Source organism: Vulpes lagopus, chromosome 19 (genome assembly GCF_018345385.1).
Source record: "Vulpes lagopus strain Blue_001 chromosome 19, ASM1834538v1, whole genome shotgun sequence".
NCBI classification, from domain to species: Eukaryota; Metazoa; Chordata; class Mammalia; order Carnivora; family Canidae; genus Vulpes; species Vulpes lagopus.
In genome coordinates, this window is record NC_054842.1 from 31,602,564 (window position 1) to 31,608,860 (window position 6,297).

At 39.4% G+C, this 6,297-nt stretch overlaps 1 long non-coding RNA gene across 1 annotated transcript; it reads right to left on the minus strand.

Moving 5' to 3' along the window:
* Nucleotides 1-1,609: 1,609 nt before the first annotated feature.
* Nucleotides 1,610-5,930, minus strand: LOC121478528. Its single transcript, XR_005984509.1, has 3 exons — nucleotides 3,658-5,930; nucleotides 2,085-2,190; nucleotides 1,610-1,670 (listed from the first exon to the last, which is right to left on the minus strand). It is a non-coding gene; the product is annotated as an uncharacterized LOC121478528 (long non-coding RNA).
* Nucleotides 5,931-6,297: the final 367 nt, after the last annotated feature.

The window sequence follows — 6,297 nt, forward strand, 5'->3', positions numbered from 1 at the left end:
TGCCTCTCTCTCTGTGTCTCTATGAATAAATAATTAAAATCTTTAAAAAAATTTATATGGAAATAACTAAGGATGTAAAAATCAAAATAATCTTGAAAGAGAAGAACAAATTTGGAGAACTTATACTATACTTGATTTTCAGATATACTAGAAAGCTATAGTAATCAAGAAAGTGTGTTATAGGTGTAAGATCAATGGACAGATTAGATGGTATAGAAATAAACCTACCCATAAATGGTCAATTGATATTCCACAAGTGATATCATCTTTTCAATAATGCTGGAACAATTGAATATCTGTAAAGGGAAAAAGACTCCTCAATTCTTACCTTACATCATATACAAAAATTAATTTGAACTGGAGCATGGACTTAAATGTAAAAGCCAAAACTATAAAATTTCTAGAATATAATATAGGATTAAATCTTTGTGATCTAGGGACAAGCAAAGATTTCTTAAACAGGATACAAAAAGCACTAACTAGAAGAGAAAAAGTGATCACTTAGATTTTATAAAAATTAAAAACTTCTGCTCTTCAACAGATACTACTGAGAAAATGAGAAGCTACAAACCAAGGGAAAATATTCATGTTAGAAAAAAAATTGCATCTAGAATATATAAAGAACTTTCACAACTCAATAGTAAGATGACAAATAGGGACATCCAGAATGGCTTAGTCAGTTGAGCATCTGACTCTTGTTTTCAGCTTGATCATGATCTTGGGGTCATGGGATTGGAACCTGTATTGGGCTCCACACTGGGCATGGGGCCTGTGTGGGATTCTCTCCCTCAGCCCCTCCCCCTGTTCACATGCTCTCTCTTTCAAAATAATAATGATTATGATAATAATCATAATAATAATACAAACAACCCAATTTTTTTTAAATGGGCAAAAGATTCCAACAGATACTTTATAAAAGAAAACTTATGAATGACATAGCACATGAATAGCACATGCAAGGATGCTCAAGCCATTAGTAATCAGTGAATAATGAATTAAAACAACAATGAGAAACCACTATATATGCAATGACTCACAAGAATGATTAAAATTTAAAAACAGACAACACAAAATGTTGGTGAGAATGTGGAGCAACCAAAACTCTCAGACATTGCTCATACATCATGGGAATATAAAATGGTAAAAAACAGTTTTATACAATTTCTTATAAAGTAAAACACATTCTTGCCATATGACCTAGCAATCTCACTCCTAGGTTTTAGGAGAAATAAAAACATGTCTACAAAAAAACTTGTACACAAATATTCATGATAGCTGTACTGTAATAGGCCCCAGACTGGAAACAAACCAGATATATTCCACAGATGAATGGGTAAACAAATTGTAGTATATGCACACCACGGAATACTACTCAGCAATAAAAATGGACTAAATCTCTAAAACATTATGCTGGGCAAACAAAGCTGGACATAAAAGAATATATACTATATGATTTCATTTACTTGTTTTTAAGATTTGATTATTTATTCATGAGAGACACACAGAGAGAGGCAGAGACATAGGCAGAGAGAAAAGCAGGCTCCATGCAGGGAGCCCGATGTGGGACTCAATCCTGGATCCCAGGATCACGCGCTGAGCAGACGCTCAGGCAGATGCTCAATCGCTGAGCCACCCAGGGATCCTGTGTATGATTTCATTTATATGAAGTCCTAGAAAAGGAAAAACTAATCTATAATGACAGAAATAGACTGGTACTTTCCTGCGGTGGGGGAGGGATTGGCTTACAAAGGGACCGGAAAGAACTTCTGGGGGTGATGCACATGTTCTACATGTTGTTCTGAGTTCTGGCTATTCAGGTGTATACATTTTTAAAATACTTAAAAAGGATATATTTTATTGTATGTAAATCTATAGTATCTAAAAATTACCCTAATAAAATAGATTTTCAAAAATTAAGAGAGAATAGGAGAACTAGAGACAGTACAGAGTGGGAGAGGTTCTCTGTGGTTCATGCAAAGTCCAGGATTAGCATACAATAAATTGTCAATAATTATTTTAATAAATCAAGAGGTGATGGAGAAGGAAGGAATAGCAGGAAATGATGATGAGAAGAGAGAGGTTACCCAGAGACATTACTCAGGAAAGCAAGGTAGTAGTGCTGCAGTCCCAACAGTCCTGGGTTGGAGTTCCTCTGCCCCTCACCAGCTCTCCTCCTCCTCAAACCAATCTCTGAATGAAAGAGATAAAGCCTGATGAGATCATTCATGACAAGGCCTGAACACATGCCAGGCCTCAATCAATATTAGATGTCATACTTGCAACAAAGAAGCCCCATAGAGCCCTCTGGCCGCTTCTCTGTTCTGGACATGACCTAAGCATACACACGTCCCTGGCTTCTACCTTCCTGCCCTGCTCTTCCTGACATTCTCGAAAGAGCTGGCCTCAGAAAGTGAGAGCAGCTCTTAGTCCCCAAGTGAGGGTGTGCTATCTGTCTCTTTGCGGCTGCCCAGGGGATGCCTGTGTCCTGTGGGGCCTGAGGACAGGCTGCTGATGTAATCTCTGCTGTTATTCTTCTCAGAGAATGTCTGAGATTCTTTAGGTGGGACTACATAACAAAGGGGACTTCCTCTTTGGATTACACTGCTTGTCCCAACATCAGAGGCCTCTCTGGACACAGGAGCTCCAGACCTCTGTCCCTTACCCTGCAAAATCACAAGGAGGATTTGCTGGTCCACAGAGATAACAGCAGAGCAAAGAATAATGACTGTGGGGGTGTGTTCCCCAACTCGGCTGTGTTCCCGGAAAGGAGGAAGAGACAGAGGTCAGGGAAGCATGGAGCTGGGAGGAGCCATAGGATCTAGCCCTGCATTTTCTAAGTGTGATATGTGGGATCACTTAGATAGGATGGGACACACATTGTTGTTCTAAGCATATTACTTAATTTATGGACACTTCTTACTCATGTCATGTCAGGTTTTCTATTTATCATAGACATACGTTAAGTTGCCTTTATGATTACACTTAAGGGTTTTTTTAAATAGGTCTTTTTAAAGAAGAGTGTTAAGTAAATAATGGAACAGATTCTATACAAATACAGCCCAACACACAGATAATACACAAACATCTGAAATTTAGATAACATTGATATACCAATACTTCATCTATCAGATTAGGAAAGGTTTTTTTAATGTTTTTGATTTTTTAAATGATTTTATTTATTTATTTATTTATTTATTATTATTTATTTATTTATTTGACACACAGAGAGAACACAAGCAGGGGTAGAGGCAGAGGGAGACGGAGAAGCAGGCTCCTATTGATCAGGGAGCCCAATACAGGGCTCAATTCCAGGACCCCAGGATCATGACCTGAAGGCAGATACTTCACTAACTGAGCCACCCAGGTGCTGTCCAGCCCCCAATCCCCCAGAAGTTTTAATAGTAAGATTCTTAGTAGCAAAAACAGCAGCTCCTAGGAACCCTGATCCCTGGAGACAGGAGGCAAAGAAGGTTCAGGAAGCAGTGTTGAGTTAGTCAAGGGTCATGGGAGGGGTTCAGACCTAGCCAGGCACTGCTAATTTCAAGGCTCCCTCCAAGACCCCCAAAGCATTCCCCAGGGCTAGGGAAACCTAACCCTTGGTACCCTTGGTTGTTCTCTAGTAAACATGCTTTAGTCACAAAAGAAAAAAGGCCTTACCCTCATGCTTCTGTCTTTAGTTGCCAACCCTGACATTGTTTAGCCAAACCCTAGGCTGGCAGGAGCAAGGAGAGGAGCTGCTTGCCCTGTATGCCAGGAATCCACCCCTCATCAGGCCCCTTATGTTATTGTGCTAAAAATAACAGGAGAGCAGCTGTGTCCCCAGCTCCAGGCCAGGCCCTGGCAGACACTTGTCATTGAGTTCTCCTGATACTCCATTTGAGGTAGGCCCCATGATTATCCCCCTTCAGAACTGAGGAAATCATGTCTCAGAAATGTTCAGAACTTATACAAAGTGCAAGTACAGCCAGTAGGTGGCAGAGCGGGGAACAGAACCCTGCACTGTCTGAGGTTAAAGGCTGTCCCTATCCTGTCTCCTCTCACTTTATCTTAGCACCCTGAGTTCAGTGCAACCAGAGCCAGTCCCTGCATGATGCCAGCCACCCCTCCCAGCCTCTCACTGTTTTTGTTGGTCTGTCTGTTTGTTTGTTTGTTTGTTTAAGGGAGAAATGACCCAGCTTGTTGGAGCATTTGATAACACCTGCTCATCCAAGAGCTAAGACCTATACTCTCTTTTTACAAATAAAGAAACTGAGACTCAAATTGATGGGATGAGCACTGGGTGTTATTCTATATGTTGGCAAATTGAACACCAATAAAAAATAAATAAATATATATATATAAAAAGAAACTGAGGCTCAGAATAATAAAGGGATTAGTCTGGGGTCATACATCTGGTGAGACCTGGGATTCAAAGCTAGTACAGAAAGCTCTCCCCCAATCTCCAGGGTCCCTAAGAGGAGGGGGACTCTTGCCCAGAGTGAGCAAGACTGATGAGAGAAAGCCATGCCCCCTTTAAGGTACTCACTCTGTTTCCTGAGTTTCTGAGGCCCAGTACCAGGACCATCCCAGGTCAAACGACGTTTTTGGACTCCTCTTTTAAGGATCTCAAGTCCTGAAGAAAATATAGCATCCCAAGGCGGAGGGCCTATGAAGATAGTGAGACCTCTCAAACTACTACATAGTCCACCCAGGGAGAAGGTTGTTTCCATGAGGCAACAAAAGGATCAGATTGGGGTCACCCTGGTCCGGGTTTGAATTCCAGCTGAGACATTTACCCACTATGTGTCCATAGCCATGTTAATCTATCTCTTTTTACTAATATACTTACATATAACATTAGGGTAATAATACCAACTTCAGAGGGTAGCTACAAAATATGTACCACCTCTAGCAAACCTTATGGAACATAGTAACTACTCAATAAACTAACAGTAATAGCAGTCATTGAAGTAACTGTACTAGGGTTAGGCATTCAACCTTTTATGCTTTCATACCCTCCTGATGCTATACCTTCTTTCAATTCCTATGGGTATTCTAGCTGTCTCTGATTTTTTTCTCTACTATCTTTGCTTATCTGTTATCTTTTCCTTTTCTTGGTGTCTAAATTTAATCCATCCTTCATGATACATCTCCTTACAGGTCTTTCCCAGGGAAGAAAATAGGCTGAAATTAAGTAGTCACTAGCTATATCAGGAACCAAGGCCAAGGCCCCCCAAACTCTGGAAGAATCTAAGACCTGGAGATAAATGTATGCACTCCATGACCTTCAACTTTTCACTTACCTATCTACTTACCTACCACCACCCCCACCATCTATATCATATCCACCTCTTTGCCTACTTATTCACCTGTATTATTTAGGATAGGGTAAATAGTTTAGCACTGTTCTAACAGTGCCAAATTTCACCTGTCCTTTGTTCTCTTTTATCTCTTTTTCAGCCTACTCTTGGATCAATTAAGGATTTTTTATCTCCTTCTCCTTCGTTGGCTTATAAGCAATAACTCTATGCTGTTTTAGTTGTTGCTTTAGAGTTTATAGCATACATATAATACTTGTCAGTCTACTTTCAAATGGTGTTATATCACATCAAGATATTTTCACTAGGTAAAAAATTCTAGGGTGACAGTTCTTATTTTTTGGCACTTTAACAATGTTTTTAGATTATATTTCTATTTTGCATTTATTGCAATGAGAAATATACATCTTTTTCCCCCTCTAGCTACTTTTAAGATTTTTTTCTTTATTTAGTTTTAAGCAATTTATGGAGCATCTTAGTGTATTTTTCTTCTGTATGAGATTTGCTGTATCTTGGATATCTAAGTTCACCGTTTTCATCTAGTTTGGAAAATAAAAGGCAAAAACAACAACAACAAAAACAAACAAACAAACAAACAAACAAAACAGAACTACCAGATGATCCTAGTAGGATCCAGCAATCCTACTTCTGGGTATGTATCGACATACAATGGAACATTATTTAGCCATGAGAAAGAAGGAAATCCTGCCATTTTCGACAACACGGCTGGACCTTGAAGGCATTATGCTAAGTAAAATAAGTCAGGCAGAGAAAGACAAATACTTATGACCCTTCATTTGTGGAATCTAAAAAATAAAAAGCCAGAATGATGGTTACCAGAGGCTGGTGGGTAGGGGAATGGGGAGATGTTGGTCGAAGGGTACAAACTTCTAGCTTCAAGTTAAATCCTGGGGATCTGATGTACAGTATGGTGATTATAGTTGACAGTACTGTATTGTACGTTTGAAAGTTACTAAGACAGTAGATCTTAAACATTCTC